The 23,659-nt window shown below is 39.0% G+C and overlaps 1 protein-coding gene across 1 annotated transcript in view; it reads right to left on the bottom strand.

The window, feature by feature from the left end:
• CELF2 (CUGBP Elav-like family member 2) overlaps positions 1-23,659 on the bottom strand; it is a 380,716-nt gene that overhangs the window by 300,246 nt on the left and 56,811 nt on the right. Inside the window, exon 2 of the mRNA XM_059816034.1 lies at positions 10,662-10,697. The gene's annotated coding sequence lies outside the window, so the exon portion shown is untranslated. The remainder of the gene's footprint in view (positions 1-10,661; positions 10,698-23,659) is intronic.

Below are 23,659 nucleotides of genomic sequence, written 5' to 3'. Positions count from 1 at the left end.
CATCACTGCATCATTTCTATGAGAAAGCTAACATGAAATGCCAATTAAAAATTTCTGCTACTGCACGCTCGCAGTGGATTGAATACTTTCTTTGGAAGTGGGAGGTAGCTGTCATACACACAACTCCGGACAAAATTGTGCAGCTCCTCTAAAGAACAGGTGGGGGGTGTGTGTGTGTGTGTCAATAAATAAAGTACCTTCATCATTAATCCTCTTCTGAATTTTTAAATCAGCCAGAACATTTACAGAATCACAGAATCATTAAGGTTGGAAAAGACCTGTAAGATCATCAAGTCCAACCATCAACCCAACACCACCATGTCCACTAAACCATGTCCCACAATGCCACGTCCACACGTTCCTTGAACACCTCCAGTGATGGTGACTCCACCACCTCCCTGGGCAGCCTGTTCCAATGCTTCACCACTCTCTCAAGTAAAGAAATTTTTCCTAATATCCAGCCTAAACTTCCCCTGGTGCAACTTGAGGCCATTTCCTCTTGTCCTATCACTTGTCACTTGGGAGAAGAGTTTTACAAATTGTATGTCACGTTTCTTTTCTTGCCACCTTTTTCCTTGTCTTTCCACCACTCAGCACGCAGCCCGTGCTTTGGTTGCATGACTTTCTGCTGATGCCAGGGCCGGCTGCTGCACCGAGCCCAGAGCTCCTCTGGGGTCAGAGGTGCAATATCTATTCTGTTATTAGAGAAATTACTCAGTGCAATTTCACAGTTCAGCAAAACAGACTTATTGCTTGTATGCACTGTGTGTGCGTGCCTTAACAAGCACTTAAAGTTTTTCTACTTCTGTTCCTTCGTGGAAACATCCATCTTTAACAGCCTCAGAAATGTTAGCAAACGTGGTTTCTTTTTCTACTTAACTTTAATAAGGAATTACTACCTTGCATATAGTAAGGTTTTGAAAGAGCTGGACTTCCCTCTCTGCTATAAATTCAGGAACAAAAAAGTGAACTTTATGCTTTAGATCAAACCTGAAGAAAGTAACAGGTGGCTTTTTAGTAACATGATTACTTTTATTATTACATTCTGAATATTCAATGTTAGCAGCAACCATCTCTTCTTGTGAATGCCTTTCCAAATTCAATTGCTTTATCCAAGTTATCTCTGTTTATTTCTGCAGGGGCAGGACCGGGGAAAAGTAATGCTATTTCGGCGATATTTTATTTTATTTACTCTCAATGAAAATGAGAAGGTCTTTTTTACAGCTGCACAGCCTGTAATGTCAGCTCCAAGCAATCAGCTAAAAAAAACCCCCACAGTCACTTTGCAGGTTTAAAACAAAAAAAAAGAAAAAAGAAAAAAGAGAAAGAAGAAATCAATTCATGTTGTCACAGTCTATCTAGAGTCATATTGTCCCCAGCCATTGATACAGAATGAGAACATCTGGGGATTCAATTACTCATGACATGAATAATAATATTTCATTTTTGTTAAATCAAACTTTTTAGTTGCAGGAACTTCTGCTTACTTTACCACGCGATCCTGGAACGAAAGCTACCAGCGACTGAGACACAGCAAGCCACAGCCTCTTTGGCTTCCACGAGCATGCTGGTGCAGGTGCATCTGTACCCCCCCCAACTGAAAAATCTTAATAAAGAAAATAATTTTTGACCATCTAGATAAGAGATCCTGAGCTCCAATCCCTAGCAGATTTCCTAAATGTCACAGCCACCTTTTAAGAGCTGGAATCAATAGCCTGGTTCAGAAAAGCGCACTTGCCCTTTGAACCAAAGTCAGTGGCACCTGCAGTTGTCCAGCACTTTTGATGAACCCAAACCATATATCTAAATAGTATTAGGTGTCATTTAGGCCCTTATTTTAGGCTTCCACTTTATGATTCTCAGTTCACATTTCAAGGGGATGCTACCAAAACCGAGTTTTTATGTGTATATTCTTTCTTAATCAAGTAGAGCTGTCTCTAGTCTTAGTGATGAAGTCGGGATCAAATCAGATGATACTCATTTTACAGCAGTGAGTAAGCAGCAATACTCATGCTAAAATTGCACTGACTTGTGCAATCACTTCGATATCAGCAGGACTATTCTCCAAAATTAAGCACGCGAACCGTTGTGAGATGAGTATCTAAAAGTTCAGCAGCAAAATAATCAGAAAGGGATGAAAGTCAGTTCTCTGGGTTTTTTGTGTTAGGTGAAGCCTGGCATCTTGTTTTCCCTCCTTTCTCCATGGACATTCATTAAGGTTACATTATGGCAAACAGACATGATTTGCATCCACTCTACAACATCATGGCTTTGCTGATGCTTAAATGTTCCCTGCAGAAAATGGTGTGAAAGCTCTAAAAATTCCAAGGGTCTGAATGAAAAATACTTTCCATTACAGCCCAGCTAAGAGAAGCGCCGCACTGGCACTTTGCTGTTGTAGAAGTGCTGTGTAGGGCACAACTTGCAAAACACTTTGGGAGAACGTGCTCAGAAAGTGGGGTAGGTCCTCAGTGGCTCCAAACTGCCAAAGCATCATTGCTAGTAAGAGAGTTACAGCCCCGCTGTGAGACACTGCTCCGAGCACGTGAGTTTGGGGCTCACAGTCGTCTTCTGCTGACCACTGAAGAACTTTAGGGGCTGCCTGCTTCTAATGGCAAGGCACAGATGGGAAAATTTCCATCATCTCATAGGAGGAATCTCAAGTCAGCACCCTCAAAAAACAGTCACCAATTACTGCTTGCAGATCTCATGTCTGGCTTTATGCAACTTACCTAGTCCCACTGTGATCATTGCCTTTTAAAAATGTGTAACATTTGTGGACTCCAGTAAAAATGGTTTTAATATAATATAGCTGAAGTATAAACTGTTAACCTTGAATACTGGGGAATGCGTTAGATTCTTGGGGTTTTTTTAACCTCTTTAAATCATTTACTAAGAATTGTCTGAGATTTGCTTGTAATTCATAGCAAATCTTTTGGAATCGTTAAAATAGTTGCAATAGTTACAATAGCTATTTCATAAATAAAAGCGATGCTCAGAAGGCGGAGAACGTTGAAGAGAGGACTAAACTGGAGTTTCTGCTCTCCTGGGAGTATCGGTGTGGGTTTCCTGACACTGTCCCATCCATGTATCTTATTACTGCTTTTCTGAGACCACTGGTAAGCATCACACACAAAAAATCCTGTGTATCAGCAGTTAATTTCTAAGTATTTATAAAACATAGACTACTCTGTATTATATCATAATATATATATCATAACGTATGATACATGCCTTGCCTATGCTGTAGCAAAGGTACTAAGAGAAAGTTTCTCAACTCTGCCATGTTAACAAAGCTCTCCTTGACTTCAGTTCCTGGGCTGCTTCTCCAGAGGCAAATGTGTATTGGGCATTTCCCCCCAAATGCATAGTTACATCTGAAGTTATTTGCACAAGTTTCGTCCTTCGCACCGACTTTCTAAATAACGTTGTTCTGATGATCTTAAGAGCTAAAACAATACTTGAGCAAAGGATACACACAAAATAACTAACTAGGAGCACAAGTATTTCAACGGAGCTGGGGAATAAAGCAAGAAGGGGAAAAAAGGCTTTGTATTTTAAGTTGGTTTCCTTTGCTGTTATATTGGAATGGCCTCTCAAAATCCACCTGTAATCATCCTTTTCTCTATCTTCATTCAAATGCAGTTTGTTTTTTGAACAAACCCAAGAAATACCATTCCTGTATCCGTCAAATGTTCTCTCCAGACCAATGTAAATTTAACTTAAACCAGTAAGGTACTGCAGCACTATTAAGTGGAACAGATAATGAACATAAATAACTGCTCAATCTTATTAGTGTAGCCCTCATATACCTTCCATTTTTCTTTGAGCCCTGCTGCTTAGCATTCATACTGCCTGATCTGGGACTAAAATTAGATTATAGGAATGCGTGCTTTTTACAAGAGGTCTTTTATTTGTTCCATAAAGTATTTAGCACTCTTTAGGTACTGTATAAATAAAAATAATCACGATCTTGGAATTCACCTTCAGGAATGGAAATGAAGAGATCTGAGTCCTTTCATTTCTGCTGCACGTTATCCTCATTGGGCACATATGGATGGCAATGCTTTGTAAGGCGAAAAAGAGATGCTTGGAAGTCTGGTAAAGGTGAATAACAGAAAAAAAAAAAAGGAGGGAATATGTTGCTAGTTTTGGAGTTTTACAATAGGGAATCAAAATAAAAGCCCTACCAGACTTTTAAGATAAACGTCTGCTGTCAAATTCATTAGTGTTTGTGAGAGATGCTAACAATCGCTGGTGAAAAATGATTGCGGGTTCAAAACCCAGGTCACTGAGTAAAATAACTTACACTCATTTTAAGATTCAAAGGCTACATATAATTAGGAGCTGTTTCAAGACTGCAGGCTGTGATTTCTGAGGACTCTGCACTGTGAGAAGAGTTACTGCCTCTGGGTCAGAGCCGTATCAAGTCCAACGATCATTTTTGTCTGACTTTCCCCCCTCCTTCCAGGGTCTATATTTAGGACTTAAGTACCAAGTATCGAAAGTTTTTTTGAGGTTAAGCATGCCAATGTCCTCAAAACTCCAGTAGGCATCGGCTTACGTCACTTGGCACTTTAACACTTATAAAACTCAGGCTACTAGGACTCACCTTAAATTAAAGCTATCATCAGGCGAAACATCTAGTCTATGCTATTCCCCCAGGCTCCACTTTCAGGCAATGGAGAAAGAAAAACAATTCCCCAAGGTTATTCACCCCGTCCTGAGATAAGGCACCTATTTCTCTTCATTTCTTCCCTGGTTCTTTAGACCGAGGACTTTTGTAATAGCTAAATTTAGGCAATGTGAATCCTGCCATTGATATCTTGGTAATTTTTGAATGCAAGTCACCAGTAAGCACATATGGATAATCACCTCTATGCTCCTTAGGGTCATCTTAAGATTATAAAAATATCTCTTCAGAAAAGGATCAGATTGCACATAAGTGTGTTTTAAGATTAACAGTAGCTGTAAAAAACATATTTCAAAATGGACGGGAAACCACAAAAAAAATGCCGACAGCTACTAGAAGGAAAAACTCCATGTCGCATTTCAATGATACTGAAACTTTACTTAGAAAAAATAAAAATCAGAATAGTGAAGAAACAACTTGTGTTATTTCCTCAAAAAACCCATATTCACTTACAATAACATCAAACTCGTTACTATCCCAAATAATTACTGTAATTTATATTACAGCACTTCAGAAAGACCAAACAACATCAGGGCATTCCTATACAGCACATACAATGGGTAATAGGCAATCCTGCTTGCAGTACAGAAAAACAGCTCGAAGGTTACATGAAAGAATATAGTATTTAGAAATAAGCACCTGAGGCATAGAGAAAGGTCAAACATAAGATTTAAAAAAAAATTTTAAGGGAGTGATTAGTTCAATTCAAGTCTTAATTTAAAATAATGTTTTTCTTCAGAAAATGGCAGGCATCCAAATTATGGAAAACCTGCTCTTTAAGACAGTTGACTTGAGAACATTTAAATATCGAGGGCTGGAATCTTTTTCTTTTCTTTTTAATGATGTGGTTTCAGAAAAGATACAAGATGATATCATTTCCAAAGACTAACTCTGGTTAGCTGCATATAGTTTGACATTCAAGAGATGTTAATGTTACCAGCTACCACTGCCTGCCACCCAGGATGAACAACGTTTTCTTGCCTTATTATTTATATACCTCTAAACAAAAGTGAGTTTTGAGAAGGGATTTGGAGGTGGAAAGAAGAACTTCTCCATTAGAAGAGAGAGTCACAATGCCAAATCCCTGCTTTATTTATGGGATAATAAAACTTCAGCAAATGTTGTATCAAGGTAACGTAGATTGGCAGAGACACACCTATAGTCTAGGTGGATGGGTGTTCACGACTGACATGACCGGCAAAGCAGCGCTGGTGACATGAGAGGACATCCACTGTATATGAAACATGAGGGGTGAAAGGTATAACCTGGTGTTCTCAAGGTGAGAGAAATTGCTTGGCAGGTGACCTGAAGAGGACCAGAAGAGCAAACCCAGAAGCTAACCTCAGGTCTCATTGGCCATGCAAAATGAGCGAAGACAGCAATTGAGATGTCAAGTAGGTCTTCAGTCCATGTCCCTACCACTGTCAGGAAAAAATCCTTTTCATTTTATAGTAATTAAAATGCTCATAGATGTTTTATTAACTCTCTCTACAGAGCCACATAGATTTTATAATTCATCCAAGCACTTACAAGTAGTTACTTGGGTTAGGCTGTCAAGACAGAAATGATTCAAAACCTTGTGTACTTAGCTCCTTGGAAGACATATCATTCCCTAACACAATGGTATTAGAAAGACTGCTGACAGTTAGTGATCAAGAGATTTCATTTTGCTTGTCATATGGTGGGTTGTCAATTCTTCTTTTCCCTTTAGATAAAAGCTTAGTTGCATTAGATTTGAATAATGGTGAAGTTGCAGGTTAACATTTTTCAAAAGTACCAAAGTGACTTCGGTACTTAAATTCTATTTTCAAAATGCTGTAGACACGCAAGAACATAAGCCTCTACAGCAAATGGAACTTAGACACTATTAAAGAAATTCATGGAAAGGTGGAGAATAAAACCCCAACTCAAGAGGGCTTAAAATGTGTACCCTACTCCGGACCACTGGTTTAAAATACATAAAATTTGCAAATTGTTACAATTCTAAGACAAGCTAAAGATTTTAATTTCCATTTTGAACATACTTGATTGTTTTCACATCAATGTATCCATGCCATCATATTTTATTGCAGATTTCCTCCCACACTTCTAAAAAAATTTCTAAATGACAGTTTTAAATGGCCTTTACCTCAAAATACAAGTTTTCCTGAGTTATGCTCATGATTTAAGTAGGGGCTGCAGAGATCTTTCTACAATCTTTTCTATGAAAAATATCTGTGCAAATTATTCTCTTGAATTTTTGTTTAACAGTAAATAAGAACGGATTAGAGGAGGAAGTGACCATTTAAACTTTACCCCCCGCCCCCCAAGTGAAATGTAAAATTGAGCCACTACATAAAAGTGGAAAAGTAGCCCAGATTTAATTCTGTTATTATTACTAACCTAGTATTAAGCAAATAAATAATCCATGCAGTTAGTCTATATTTAAAATATTTGTTCTTCTTTAAATATAAAGTAACTTTCACAGAAACAAACAGAAGTGGCTGGAGACTGAAATCATTCCTTTGATACTGAAGTCGAGTATTTTCTCATTTAAGCTCCAGACATCATCTCCCTCGTGCCCACAGGGCTTTGCACTGTGCTCAAGCACTCCACCTCGCTAATTTACTGCTCCCCTCGACCGCTTAGCTCAGATGCCGGTCTGTGAAAGGGTGGTTACAAGCTTGGGTACCACAAGATTTTAGGGGCTTATCTTCATTCGTTAATTGTTCTGTATCATGTTTAAATGGTGGATTTCTCAAGCTAAGCTATACTTTTTCTAACACTTTTAGTTTGGTCTGTTATCGCAGGTACCATCTATGTAATGTTGAGAGCAAATACAGTTTGAAATAGGACTGCCATAGCAGCTATAGAATGTCTAAAAGGAAAAAAAAAATAGGCCAGACCTTTATTAAATTTTAAAGTATGCCTTCGCTACACTCTTGTAAAGATCCAAATAGGGTATTCAAATCTCTAGAGATCACCAGTATAATTTCTTTATCATGTTCCATTTAAAATTTAATTATGTAGTCTACAGCAAGAAGTATCTGAGTACTCTAAATAGGTCATGCAATGAACAACTTTATAATAATATTAAGTTTTCCTTGTGAAGATCCGTTCTTTGATGTGCTGTTGCACACAGAAAGCCTTTCTTCGAAAAAAACAATATACATTCATGGATATAATAATGTCATTTAATATAAAAATTGTAAAGCTTCTTTATCATATTTTAAGTTTAAAGTTTCAATTCCTCCTCTAGCCTGAGCTTCCCAAAATCATCAGAAATAAATGGTAAATTAGAACTGACACAATATAATCGTGCTGAATATTTTTATATCTTTCTACAGGCAAAGTTAATCTATTAGCTTTCCTTCTAAATGGCGTCCACCAACCCAGATTTTTCTACTTTTGCCTCTCAATGATACATATTCTTCAGTGGTAAGACATAAGGTAATTTCTTCCTACTCTTAAAAATAATCATTAGAGCTCAATCAGCAGTATTTAATGGAAAATGACTATATTAAAAAGTCACCATTTACCAAGACACTTTCTTATATTTTCTCTTTTAAAAATGCACATAAGTAACCTCTCTTGATTACTATAGGAGAAGAGAAAATATTAAAAATATTCTCTTCTGTAACTTCTGACTATTTACAGGGCTTTCTGGAAGCAAATCCCTAACTTGTCTTCTTTAATTCAACTATGGAAAATTCAGAAGGGGTTTCTGAGAATCTTTTTTTATCAGTATTTTTTTTAATGACAACAAAAAATTAGTGCCACCAGTGCCTAAACCTTCCTGACAGTCAGACAAAATATTCCAAGTACAGACACATCTGCTCACACTGACATCCCTTGCAGTGAAAACCCTCTCACCAGGTTTACGAATGCTTGAAAAGGATTTGATCAATCCTGGCCACAAATATATCCAGAAATCATTACTGCCCTGAGAAAAGGCATCATGTTTACCTGCACAAACGAAAGTTAGATTTCTGGGATTACAGAGGGCTCTTTGTGCCCCATTGGACAAAATAGAACAAGCACAGTAACTATGGGAAAGCAGATATTAGTTTCATCATTTCAAGCTGCAACACCTGAAATTTCATATGCTATAAAGTAGTTGCAGGGTGAAGGTGGAAGAAGATGTGGTGTTGGTGGGGAAATTAGACTGTTTCACTGTTATGAATTAATAACAGCAAAATGGTTCACTTGAAGTTTGAAAGAAGAACAAAAAATATTAGATTAATACATCACAACATAAGATTAAACCCCCCAAGGAACTGCTTGTTTAGAGAAACGCAGGAAGAGGTGAATCCCCGTAGAAGGCTGGAGGACTAGCCAACCTGCGCACAGCTGTAAACATTTGTTTTAAATCGAGACAAGATCATTGGTTTTAATATTTATAACACAATTACAATGCCTTGTGCACATTGCTTGTATAATCTGATTTTTACTGGCGACATCTTGCCACAGTTGAAATTAAAGCCTTGCGGTAATAATTCAAACCCCACATTTAGGCAATCATTAAAGGCAAGTATGAAACGGGATGTTTATTCAAGCACCTATATCTCTCATTTTAACTTTAATTTAAAATGGAATTCATTTCTGCAATACAAGGACTTCATGTTGCCAGTATATTAGTCACATAATACCTAACCAATTAGGGGCAAGCAGTCAAACTGGAAATATTTTAGCGCTAAAACCAGTAAAAGATACAGCTAAGCAGCATTATTGACATTCCTAATCAAGGAGACAGCTACTCTCTTGAATGTCTCTTTTCCTACTTTTTTGGTATGTGTGAAGAATTGTAATTCATTTGCAATGAAGGTGAATAAAATCTTTTATGTGTCAGATAGGCCTGATCATTGGTCAGCACTTCGTATTTGCTTGCACAGCTGAGGATAGCAAGTGATGGTAAGTCATAAGAAGAAAGGTGTCTAATAAATGAACAACTGATATAAATTGCAGAAGTTTGTACCTACAGAACAAGGTGATAGATTACAAAGAGGGAAAAAACATCACATACAGTGAAAATCTACATTTTTACAGCTTAGCAACACAGTCAAGACAACTAATGTACACCACAGGCACCATAAAGAAAGGTAGACATTTTTTCTCTGCCTTAGAAGCAGAAATAACTCGTACGTATTACCACGCTTAAAAACCACTGGGTTTCTTATTGAAATATCCTTTTAACACTATATATTGTATGAACTACAGTATCAGTATTAATCAGAGGATAACAAAAACCCCCAAACCATGATCTCATTAAAAACCCCTGCACCTCAAAGAACAAAACTGGTGGCAGAAAATGCAAGAAGACTGAGAGCACCATTTTTTTTGCTGACCAGGCATCTCTACTAAGTGGCAGGTCACCATACCAGATTTTTTTGTTTCCCTTCTCTCCACCCTTCTCTCTATCTGCATGATCACAGCATTTTACTACATCCTCTGACAGTATGTAGGCAGGTCTCCCTTCACAAACCTCTATCGCAGCCTGGGAGTCTTGTCTAGTTCAATTATTTTATGAAAAGCTTTCTCAGCATAGAAGAATTTGGTCTAAGCTGCTTTCCTGCTTTCCAAATGAAAATACCTTAAGATCACAGTGTTTTTTCCTCCTACCTCCAAGTTTCCCTCCCCTCATCCCTCAGGTGAAATTTAAAGCAAAAGCCAAACCACCTGCAATAGGTATAATTGCACAGCTGGAAGAAAGCCACATCTGGGATTTTTCTCATCAGGTGCACAACTGTGCTAAGCCTCAAAGCAACTTCCACGTCTCGCTTTAAGCTGTACAGTTTTGGTTGCACCAGTATTTCACTGTCATTTGTCTGCCTGTGGCATGCAGCGTGTGTTCTCCTCTCTACACCTTCAGTTCTCAATACCCCAGCAGTTTTCCTTGGGGAAAGGATCATGTTCCGGCTCAAAAGGTCGTGCTTCTTTCAGCACCTTCCAGACACTGATACACAGATGCAGTGTAGAGCAACTTGCTTACCTTGGTAAAGTTCCAGATAACTCTGTGGCAGTCTCTCTGAAAGACACAAAGCGAGGAAAAATTAGCTTGTGTTTAAAGAAGCCATAAAATTTTAAAGACACCTTTATACTGCTTGTGTTTTTTAGGAGCGCAGACACACATGCACAGCTTTATACGCAAATGCATCATTTGCGGATGCGACGCCTGCATGATCTTATACAGAAGAATGTGAAAAACAGATGATGGGGTGTGATCTAAGGATTTCATCAGAATAAAGTTCTCAATGGTTCAATTACTCATTTTTCAGGCATAAAATTATCACTATTTCAAATGCCAGCACTCTATGATCCTACATAGCCAAAACATAGCAATAGGCCAATTTTCCAGTGGAAAAAGTTCCCTTTTTTCAGTACTGCAGCAAAAGCAAGACATTAGACAGGTATATAACCATGTCATGCACTGAAAAAAATACCATGTTAATTTTAAACTTTCTTATATTAGGTTTTAGGCAACAATTATTTTACAAATATGTGATTTTTGATCCAATTTATTTGTTTGAATCTGTTTTGTGGGTTTGCAATTTGTTTGAGGGAAACTGAGTGTGACATAGTGAAAGTGGGCTAATGTAAGCAGTATGTCACATTAAAGCCCAATTAAATACATTATCAGTACCTATATAGACAATCCTTAAAATACATCCCAGATCTACCATAACTCTATGTCCTTGCTCCCCTCCCCAGCACATTTGCTTAGACCTAATCCAAACATCAGGAAAACAGCTGGATAGCTCCATTTCTCCTTTCTCTCCCATGTATAAGACCTTAAAAAAAAGAGCAAGAAGGCATAAAGGGCTTTGTTCTACACTTGACCAGAGGTCCATCTCATTTCACACTTTGCTCGTCCGGTTATGAAATCTCTGTCCTACGTTTAAGTTGGCTGCACAAAAGATAGCCGGTTTGCTTATACCCTATTTGCTTCAGCCGAGATCCAAATTGCAAAATTTCACTTCTGTAGCTTCGAACTTGTGGTATGGGACAGTTCTCAACAAAATACTCTGTTCTCCTTTTTACAGCTGAGGAAGAGAAAATCCTTCCATCTACTTTTACATACGGGGAAAAAAAATATAATTTTTTTTTTTTTGGGGGGGTGGGAGTTGTGGTAAAGACAGGTCTCAAAATCTTCCTTGCCTTAACAATTCCCAAAACCGTGGATATAGTGATCTCTAAGAATGGAACCAAGCCTACACATTTTTGTTGCGCGGGTATAAGCCTTATAAGTACAGATTGAACCCCGAAGCCTAATTTCTTTAGCCACCCAAAGAAAAAAAAGAAAAAAGAAAGATATTTTTGAAGGCTCTTGTAGAGCTTTATCATGTTTTGAAGCCACTTTTTTCGACGGGGCAACTACAGAGTTATTATAGTAAAAGAACAATAATTCAGAGCTTTTCTTTAGTTCTAGATCCCCCATGCTTTTTCGCACTATATGAACTATAAGCAGCTACAAGGGTTTTCGTTTTTTATTTATTAATTTGTTTTTATTGAGCACCCCACAGTGCCACCCAGGCTTCTTCCTTAATGGTTACGCTGGCAATTGTAGACTCCATTACAGTGTCAGAGAAGATTAAATGGTCCCTCTAAACATGCACGGCTTTGCATTTTCATTGAGTCTCTATCTTCAAGCTGTGCAGTTTGCCGGTCACAGAAGGTTGCCTTAAACCTCCCAGTGTTTTGCTTCAAAAGACACAGATCAGAACCGTGTTCAGTGGCTGCAAAGAGGAATAAGCAAAAAATAAAAAGATGGCTCACACCCTTTTCTTGCACACACTATTCAGCAACAGACCAGCAGGTATTTAAGCCCTCTCAGAAGAGCCGGTTCCCACCCCAGCAAAGGCAGACAGGTACGTATTTAGCAGGTGCCTGTAATGAACAAAGTCCATGATGTAAATGACATCAAAGGTGAGAGCCAGGAGCAAGAGGAAGAGAATGTAGAGACAAGAAAATGAAATCAGAGTGGAGCAATACCGACTTGGTTTCCACAGGGTGATTTGATCTAGCTGTACATTTTAGATATTTTATTTTCATTAAACTCCTGCACATTGGTATCATACCATCTTATTTTCCAAGCCCTACTCATAACTTAACAATTCAAAGAATTAGTATATTTTCTGTAACCTGTCAAAGAACTGGATCACTAAATGGTTCCAACAGTCAGGAAATTTTTCCCTTCCACCACTAATCACAGGCATCATCTCCTTCATTGAAATGCTTTTTTGGGGAAAGAACCTGGACTAAAAAGTCTGGCTGGGCGTTTCTTTGTTTCTTCTTCTAAAGGGAATCCCTAGTCTTTAGCTACCTATTATCGCTCTACTAACAGAATAGCACAAACCTAATTCCTTTAGGGGATGGGAGCACATTTTATAAAATAGCAGTTGCTCATCCAGCTTAAAGAGACAACCAGGCAAATGGCAGGTGGGTATTGCAGGAAGCATCAAGAAGCAGAAGAAGCTTTGTTTAAAAGAGGATGTGAAACTGGAAACACACTGTCAGCTTCTGAGCAGAGCAGTGAGCGATTGGTACATCTAAATCTCTAAAGATTTTCATTTTTGTTAAATATCCCTCTCTACAAGAGATGTTGGCCTTATGAAAACAATTATTAAAGAGTCGATACAGTGGTAAAAAATCTGACTGTGATCAGAATGTTAAACAAAGACACTGCAGGCCTTAGCATATACATTTTTAATGTAATTAATTGTGTTGCCAGTTTCACATTTGGTCGGATCAAATTCCTATTTTAAACAAAAATATGTAAGGTAACGATTTTTGAAATACAGCTCAAACTCACATAAAACTAAAACTCACAAGTAAAAGAGGAGAACTCTGATTACTTCCCAACTATCCAAAGATTTCACTGTTTCTCATCAACTCAGTAAACACTTAAGCCATAAAAAAAAATTAAAAACCCCTTTAGATTATTAAACTAAAAATATTACTTTCCTAGAAAACAAACACAATTATCCCTGCAATGTCACTGGAAATAAATGGTACACGGACTACTGAAGATGGTTAATGTCCACAGTACATGTCCTATAAATATCAGGAATTGAAACACTGCTCTATAAATATATTTCATGGGAGTTTAAAAAAGAAAATGTTATGGAGCAAATTACTCATCAAGAAAACCCTTAAAGTTTATTTAAAGATAATGGATACTCATTCTGCAGTATTTCAAGAAACTGAAGCTAGACTTATACAACCAATTTTCTGATCCCTAGTACTCCCAAATGACATATACAACAAGTGCAACTCATAATTTACTGTCTCTACAGAAAAAAATATATTTTTTTTTCTTGGATAAAAACCAGAGAAGGATAATACTCAAAGGGAAAATGAATATAAGACCACGTATTTTCACATCATGCCTATGATATGAAAGGATGACCTTGAAAAAGAGTGAGGATGGAAACCTAAATGCTTCATCAAGGATGCCCCAAATTCCACTGAAATCAGTGCCAATGCAAATGAAATAAGCTAATGCACAACAATGCTAAGGACAGAGGAGGACAAGGCTAAAGACCCTGGAAAAGCCGTTAAGTGGAAGGTGACATTACAAAACGCGGTCGCAGTATTTCCAGGAAGGTAATTTACAATTTCCTAGCATTTTGTATTCAGCTGCACAGGATGGATCTGGGGCAGCGTGGTCCGTACATATGGAAGATGAAGGTGCTGTTGAAGCCAGGAGGGTGCTGGGTGGGAGGTCTGCAATCCAAAATGTTACCGCATCACATGTGGTCTTCCAAAAAATCAAATCGCAGGTTTACAAATTGTTCACTGGACCTGTGAGAAGCTTTGACCTACTGAAGAGGCTCTGCACCCACCACAGAGGACTACATAGCTATTCTCAAAACCCAGAAAGCCAGTGTGGGCGAACCAAGCACCACACACACATCTTGTCATTTCTCTCTACAGCCTGAGAAATCCTTCCCGTAGGATTGGAGTAGGATGTGTACCAAAGCAGAAAAGTATAAATATTTTAGTCAAAACCTTATAGTGAAGTGGAAGTGGGAAGATCTGCATAAAGATCAGCAAACAGACTTTACTGCCTATTAGTTTTGTTTAAAGAAAGTTGTTCAGGAAAACTCTTCAGAATATTTGGAAAGTGTTGTGTTTGTATTAAATGTTTTGTTCACTGAGAAATCATATGGTGCTCTTCTCTCAGAGGCTGACTGGCAGCTGTTGTTACCCACCTACGTACAGGGTTTGGCACAACACAGCTCTGAGGTTTAACTGTGCAACATTTTTGTCCCATTTAATACTCCACACTGTGCTTCTGCAGAGATGTAAACTGAGGCACAAGAGACAGGGCAGGGGTTTAAAGGGCAACTGAGGTAATCTTGTGTGTATTCTGCTAGATATGTGCCAGGAAACTTAGCAAGTACTGAGTTCAAAGCAAACGAGACGAGACTATGCTTAGAAACCATTTTTTCTTCTGCAGAATCATGACCCTTAGTGATTTGGAAAGCCTTGGGTCTCCATCGAGAACAATTTTTGTTGTGAAAAGGAAAGCATATGGATTCAAGCTAAGCAATCTGTTGGGCTGCTGGGGAAGATGCAAAAAGAAAGGCAGCAACACATTCCTGGAATCATGTCACCATTCTTCCTTTTCCCATCTCACACTTTGGGGAGAGGATAAAGCCCGCCTACGGCACATGAGGCACATGAGGATAAGGACATAAGGATAAGGGCAAAGCTGAAGAAGGGATCTGTATGGTGTGCTATTAAGAAAGCAGCACAAATTCAAGCAGAAAACTCCCAAGATGCAGAATATGGAAGTCTTCCAACTTGTGAAGAGAAGTGTCCAAAGCCTGAGGTCATGGTTGTTGGCATCAGAGCCAGCAGTCGTTGTTTCAACCAGGAGGGTTAGAAGGTCCTGTCTTCTCCAGGACAAGAAACGATAACCCATTTGATTCCCTGGGACATATTGCAGCAATTAGTTCTATCACTTATGCTCATTTTCTGTGAAGCACAAAAAACCCCCAAAGGTTACGCTAATATTTCTGGTTTGGGTGAAACTTTCAACCCTTTACTAAACAGAGTCCTACAGCTGGCACAAGCATTAATCATACCAGAAGGGAACAGGAATAAATAAAAGTTGAAGAGAAATGAGGTATCTGAGAGGATCACTTGAGAGGTTATGTATTTTTCCAGGAATATCCACACTGGGCATAACTGGGTATGCCAAGCGTGCTGATAAGGTGTGTGTAACAAACTGCAGTGATATTGATAACTAGGAAGTTCTGCCTTGAGATGTTTCCAAATATTGCATAACCGTGAAGTTGTTCTTTGTTTTGTCCCACGGGCAAATCCGGCTTGCCAAAACAAACAACGCACCCGATGCTTTCGACCGCTCTTTCCTGGCTCTGCCTACAGGCAGACAGGGAGCAGACACCGTACCACCAGCTCTCTACACGACACTCAGCAACACAAGAAAATCACGGTAGAGAGTGTTCCAAAACATACTGTTGAGCAACACCTCTCACCTACAGCGTTGATGGCTCCTGTGACCACCAACTCAAAGGTATACATGCCATTAATTTCAATGGCTTTTAAACAGACCACCAATAAACAGCTTTTTAAATTGTAGGAGTCCGTGCTTGCACACACACTCACTGCTACTGCATAGACATGCATCAGTGATGTGGCAAGAGAAAAGACGACTACTAATTGTCAGGATAAAGCAGAACTAAAGAGAAGTTTACCAAGGGAAATGAAGGCTTTTTCACTTAAAGCAGGGGAGAACAGCTGAAGAGGAACATTAAATTAGCTTTAAAAGGAAGGTTGTGTCAGGAGGAATATCATTACTTAGTTGGAATTTCACCAAGACTTGGGAGTCAATGCCTCTACTCTTGCAGAAAAGTGCCATGGGATTTTTAATGACCCCAGATGGTCAGTACATTGATTTCACATTTCAGCTGAAAAATGGCACCCACAAAGACACATTGTTGTCTCTGCTCTTCCTAAAATCACATGGGGGGACTATGTCCGAGTTGACGTGGAAGAATTAATAGTGTGTATTGAAATACCATTGTGAGACACAAGATATTTCAGCAGTCTTAAACTAGATAGTGTCTCAGCTTTGCTCGAGTGCAGCAAAATAAACAAGCTTCATTTGGATAAAATATGGGGTTTAAATTTTGAATTCAGTTGTCCTATGACTAACTTGATGGATTCCACAGAAGGTTTTGTTTTCTCTATATCACATACTTTTAGCATGTATTTTTTTTAGAACTGTGCCCTATCACCAGTAAAGATCAAAATGATAGAAAATAATTTCATCTTTTAAAAAATTAAGGTACGAAAAAAAAAGAAATCAAGATTTCATACTGATTCTTTTGTAAGTATTTTATCTTTCACACAGTAAGCAGCAAATAAATACATTGCAGTTTTAAAACTTCACACAGAGCGTAGCTACCTAACAAGGATCATAAATTTGCAGCAGAAATACTGCATAAACAGTCTCTGAATGTGCTATTTAAGTACAAGCTAAATATTCTTTTTTTAGGAAGTGATGTAACAAGTTCATATGTAAAAATCTATTTCTATACAAGCTGACATTCTGCAAGATTAGCTGACTGAGATAAAGGACATGAGCAAACATGCTTCTTGTTTTCTCCCATGATTATTTTTAAAAGCTGCATTTTTCACTATTCTAAATTTGCTACTTCCGAATTCTTCATTCCTCCTTAGGTAAGGAGGAAAGAAATCTCTGTGTATTCAGTGATAAGCACCTGCCACCAAAACAGGGTAAGTCCAGTGTACATCCAATATACAAATAATACCCCAAATAAAACAAGCCCACTTCATTGTGACTATTTTATATATTTCATAAAAATTTAAGTTTTGTTTTACACCCCCTCAACATCTTTGAAGACAGTAATATTATAACTTACAAGTTAAAGCATAATTTAGGCCAAATCCTCCCTCCTTGCAATTTACCTACAAATCACAGTTAAGATCTTGGCCTCTTTTCTAAGTACCCGCCAAGGACATCAGATGAAAGCTCCTCTCTCTTGTATCTTCTGCTCTGGTATTGAAGAGCAAGATAAAAATGAATAGGTGGAAGAAACACAGCAGTGTGTCCATTTTATAGATTGGTAACAGGGGTGTGGATAGGATGCAGTTTAGCCAGGGTCATCAGGGAGGAATGCCAGGGCATAGAGAAGAAATGAAGAAAGATCCCACTTAAGTGCTTTGCTCCAAGGTCAGACCCTGCCATCGTGGATGTGCAGATACGGCTGTTGCAGCACAGGGGCTGCTGTTGCCATGTGTTTTCTCAGGGAAGTGCTGAATTTTGAAAGTTAACGACTCAGAAATGAAGGAAGGAAGCACCATGGGTGCAGAATTTGACTCTCTGGGGCACAGCAAGCAGCAGGAAGAACTTGTAGGAGAATCCACCACAGTAGCAACTCCTACATCCTCACCCTGTTAGTACAGGGAGAGAAAGAAGTGATGCACAGGCTCCTGCCTCAGGGAACTGTATGAGCTCAGTGGGAGGAAAATACCCCCTGTCTCTCTCCAAAATGAGAAGAAAGATCATCCAAAACAGAGCAGACGTTCCTCCCCATATGTTCATTAAACTTACTGTAACCTCCCTGGGTAGAAAGTTTTGCGCACGTGGTATTTGACCGACCTGCAGCTCATGCTACCATTTCCATTGGTTGCAGTGTTATACTTTACCACCATCTCTTCTGCACTGCACAAAGGAGAGGAGGGGAATCACGCCTGAAGTCTCAGCAGTAGTTTGAGGTCAAACTCAGTCGTACAAATATAGAACTGAAGGAGAACTCTGGGCCATGTGTTAATTCTACAGAAGAATCATAGAACTGTTTGGGTTGAACAGGACCTTAAAGGTCATCTAGTTCCAACTCCCCTGCCATGGGCAGGGACATCTTCCACGAGACCAGGTTGCTCAAAGCCCCATCCAACCTGGCCTTGAACACTTCCAGGGTTGGGGCATCCACAACTTCTCTGGGCAACCTGTTCCAGTGCCTCACCACCCTCACAATAAAGAATTTCTTCTTAATATCTGATCTAAATCTACCCTCTTTCAGTTTAAAATCATTACCACTCGTCCTATCGCTACACGCCCTGATAAAGAGTCCCTCCCCATCTTTCCTGTAGACCCCCTTTAAGTACTGGAAGGCTGCTATAAAGTCTCCCCAGAGCCTTCTCTTCTGTAGGCTAAACAGCCCCAAGAAGTCATATAATCACTAGGATGCATAAGATACATGAAGAAAGACACAGGAATTATTCAAGTACTATAGACGGTGATGGCCTAGATTCTTTCCTTAGTTTCAAGGATGTTGTACAGGGCTGCAGTAAGTATCTTCTGATATTTAAGACTTTGTCGTATTTGTGTAGGGTGCGGGGAGCAGTTATACATACCATTTACACAAGCGTCTTTTATGTTGCAGCAGCTGTTGGTTGGATCAAATGTTGATGTCTTTGGTGATGAATGCCAAAAAGAAAAAGCCACCTGAACAACTGTTTGTCATTGAATGCCCACACCTCACTCTTCCCCCCACCTCCAATTTCACATGCTAACAGCTCAAAACTTTGGTATTCCCTGGTGTTGGTTGTTTTCACTAATATACACAGACTTGAAGCCACTCAAAAAATTTGGAAGCTTTATTTAGACTTATTTCAGAGAAGTAACTCTCGATTCTCCACCAAGAAATGCCAAGCTTGGAAATGGCATTTCATCCTGGTCTCAAAATACTTTACTGAGTCAGAACAACTTGGATACTTCAGCTATTATGTATTCAAATACTTACTCATTTTCTTACCCAATGCAGACCTGGCAGGGACATGCGTTTGGGAATCTCTGAAGTTTTGTGAAGGTGAGGGACTTCTCAAACAAAGTGAGATGCTAAAATATAGGCACCTCAGAAGAACTAACAGTAGTTAGGAAGGGGATGGCTGTGCTTGCTCAATTCAGTATGCAAACAACTTGATTTCTACAGGAACTGCATTGGCAGTGACCAGGGAAAAAAAAAAACAAAATGACAAACCCACCTGAAAACCCCACAGATTTCCAGGCTTTGGGGTCTTCCTACTTCCAGTTTTGAGAGCAGTGAACTCTCACTGTATTTTTCCACTCAGAAGGCAGCAAATACCAGAAATCTCACAAGGTCAGCTCTTGCTGACGTGTCATGCAGTAGGAGGGATGCTGGGCATGGCCACGGGCTGTACCACAGGCAGATCCAAACTCCTCTGTCTATACTCCCAGCTGTGGAAATGGAAACCAGCTTCGATAAATGCTGCAGCTACCTTAACCCAGCTCTGAGAAAGCATTCGATGGGTACGATTGGAAAAGCCTGCTTTTCTGTATCAGAGGTTTCATTGGATGGATACAGGAACTACTGAAAACAGCTCATCTCTACCTGGAACACCGGTGTTGCCAACATCTCCCTCAGACATCTGCCTACACTGTCTTTTAATCCACCTGCTGAAACAGTTACTGTCTTTCCCTCTACTGGTTCATCAAGGATAAAGTCACTGCTTAGCTCCATTCTGTCCTGACATGTCCTCCTTCTGATCCAAAAAACAATGATGCCAGGTTGAAACCTGGGATGGAATAGGAAAAACGCAGAAAGGACTCTGTGAAGAAGGCTGCCAGGCAGCAGTCTGTGTCCCATTAGCTGCAGTTCAAAACAGTCCTTATACTATTTCTATAAATACTGCAGTATCTACTGGAGTATCTCAGCACAAACCGCAACAGATGCTGGATGCTATTATTTCTTCATTCTTGTTCATTTATTGTTCATCTGTTATTTTTTGCCCTTTTTTCCTTCCTCTTGCCACCTGCCCGTCCACAAATCAGAAGTGTTTAAAAAAACTATGGTCAAGCTCTGTTGTTACCGGTCCCTCTACTGCTGCCCAAAATTAACAGGACAAGAGAAGAAAGGAGATAAAGATCTAATCCACTGTCTTATTTCTTACCTTAAAAGGATGGGTTGAACTTATTTTTGACAGCCCTAAGCAGAGAGACTAAATCTGCTGAGCTGGCCACCTCAGGAAGCTGAAGTACACAAGTCCCACCATTCTCTAACAAGTTCATTAATGTTACTGAACAATATATTGATGGTGGTGTGAAATTATGATATAAGGTGTTTTACGGTGTAAGTTACCAGTGGTATAAATCTACAAGCGAGTCCTTTTCTTCCCAACCACATCCAAACCAGAAGATGTTGAGATAGTTCTTTAACAGCAAGAACTATTAGGCTGCAATATATAGCAGGTACATTTATTAATCATCAGACCATTTATGTTCTGTAATTCTACCACAGTTAAATAACATGGACTACTAAGTACCTGAATCAGCTATTAGCAAGCATTCCTGCTCATTAAAACTCACTTATTTAGACTTTAGCAATGGTAAATGTAACCAGCCCTGGAGGAGTGTCACAGTGCTTGGAAATGGCACATTAAGCTTCATTTACCCAGCTACACTCATAGGCAGGGGGGGAAGGGAAAAATAGAGTGACGGTCCATAACGGAGCTCAGAAGGTTTTTGAAGCTGCATTAAGAAAATGACAAATCTTACAAAGAGAGCCATAAAGCTTCCTCAAGTACAACAGTTCTGCAAGGAGCTATTTATCATAGTTTGTTGAAAAGACTCCTACGTTTAATACTATTGGACTGTGAGAGCTGATTATTAAATGTAATTACAGAAGTAGCACAGAAATAATAGTTTATTGCTAAGCATAAGCAACACTGTATTAACAAAGAGGAGTGGGGATCATGTTCAGCATCTGGAATCGTATTATTAGCTTTTCTGGGAACGCATACACAAATGTATACACATTTAATTCTACATTAGCTTCCACTAAGCAGAATTATCCTTCAGGAATTTCTGATTGGAGTCAATGCATCCATCTATACTTGGAGTGAGAAAACAGTAGCCAATGTGGATTGCTATTTGGGTTTCAGCTTTTATTCCCTTTCTACTTAAGAGAGATTTATTAAAAAACACCCACAGCCTCCTGTCAAGAAATATTGCTCACATTTGCTTATTAGGAGCCCTGTAATAGACACGTTCTTGCCACGGTGCTGCCACTTAAAGCAAACGCTTTATTAAGAACATGCCGGTTTTTAGGGAGATTCTCCATGCAGTAAACCTTTTTCAACAACAAGTTTTGATTTCTCTTTGCTACCTGCAAGAATGAGTTTTAACTTCTATTATACCTACATCTTTGCATGCTTGCTTGTGTAACTAGCCATCCATTTTACCTCTTCTTTTTGCTGTGAGTGATTTCTCCCAATTTCTTGATGCTGGTTCTTACCCTCAGAAATCTGCCTCTCGCTTCTTGTGCATCACTGTCCTTGGTGAAACCCCTCTTTTAAAAACACACGGTTCTTTCATAAAGCCTTCTCTACTGCTTTGGGGTAGGCATACACACTTTTCCCAAACTACAAAGCCCAACAAACTTAGAAGTACAGCTCCTTACAACTGGGGCTATGGTTTGTGCCAGCAAGCTGGGCAAAAATGCAACCCTGTCCCAGCAGTCTAAAAGATCCTTTCTGGTCCACAAAGCTTAGGCTGACTCAACTCTGCTGCTGGTCTGAGACTGAAACAGTTTGCAAAACTGTGTTTTGGAAGGAAGGCATTCAGTGACAGACAGATTTTATTTATTTTTGGGTAAAAGGAACTGCTTAAAACAGGTTGGGAACATCGGAATGGATCCTGGCACATCAAGACAAAGACTGAAGGTACCTAAAGTACTCAAGAGATGCAGAAATTACCATCACAAGAACACGCACACATTCATCAATAATACAGTGTGACTGACCCTCACTCTTTCAGCAATGATCTGTTTTGCAGTAGGAAATATAACCAGTAGTTTTGAAGCTCAACAGCCTCCTTTAAGCATCTGCATTCCCTCTTTAGTTCACTATGTAACAACAGCTTAATGCTTTACAGGCAAAATTGCACTCACAACCAGGAGCTGCGTGCACGCAGCTGAAAAAAAAGTTAGACTGTAAATCCGGTGCAAAGAGAAGAAATCAGACTCTACCTTTAGGCATTCACATCCCTAGATTTTGTTCAAAGCAGCATTTTCACATGGGCTAAAGACTCATGGGTTACATTTTTGAGGGGTTTGAATCTAAAACACTTATGGATAGATTGCTAACAAAGATTTTCAGCCACGCTGCAAAATCCTTGTGAGCTCAGTGCTGATTATATTGAGATGCTCAAGAAAAAAATCCTGCTAGCCATCTATCTGCATCAGTAGATACACAAGGGCATTTGAGAAAATCTCTCCTGGTCACATCACATCATTGGTGTAAAAGAAAACAAGTTTTCCTTTTGAAGGTTTTTGACTGTTTGGAACAGATAAATCACTGCAGCAGCACTTTCCAAGTGACAATTATCTTGCCACAATAGCCATAAAAATAAAATAAAATCAACACGGATGGAATCCAAAGTAGGAGACCTACATTACACATAACTATATTCATAAAACTACACCTCTGCTCAAAGTTGCTCTGTACACTACACATATGCCAGGATCTCTTAATCTGCTGCTGATGTGCTGCATATTGCGGTCGTGTGCAATTACAGTTAGCTATAATTAAGAACAATTACAGCTTTTATTTCTCCACTTGTTCTTTAAAAAGCACAGTTGTAATAAAACTTTTTCCCCCTCTCTTTTTTTTTTTTTAAAGGTGAATATAATTATACATCCCTATAACATCTCCAATAATTAGTTTGACTCAAGTTTCTTCAGGAACAATTTTCATTTTAACTGTCAGATCTGCCATCTATAGTCAATAGAACACATTGTAAAAAAATTCTGTCATTAACCTTTTTTCACCCCATAAATCTGCAAAAGAACTTGAAGAAATTGAAGAATTCATTGCTTAAACATTTAAAGGCCAAATTCAACTAACACCCCTTCCCCAGCAATACCTTCTTAATCACACCGAAACATTACTATTATTATTATTATACTAGCTAAC

This window comes from Gavia stellata, chromosome 4, assembly GCF_030936135.1.
Source record: "Gavia stellata isolate bGavSte3 chromosome 4, bGavSte3.hap2, whole genome shotgun sequence".
Lineage (NCBI taxonomy): Eukaryota > Metazoa > Chordata > Aves > Gaviiformes > Gaviidae > Gavia > Gavia stellata.
This window is presented reverse-complemented; position numbering and strand designations above follow the sequence as displayed.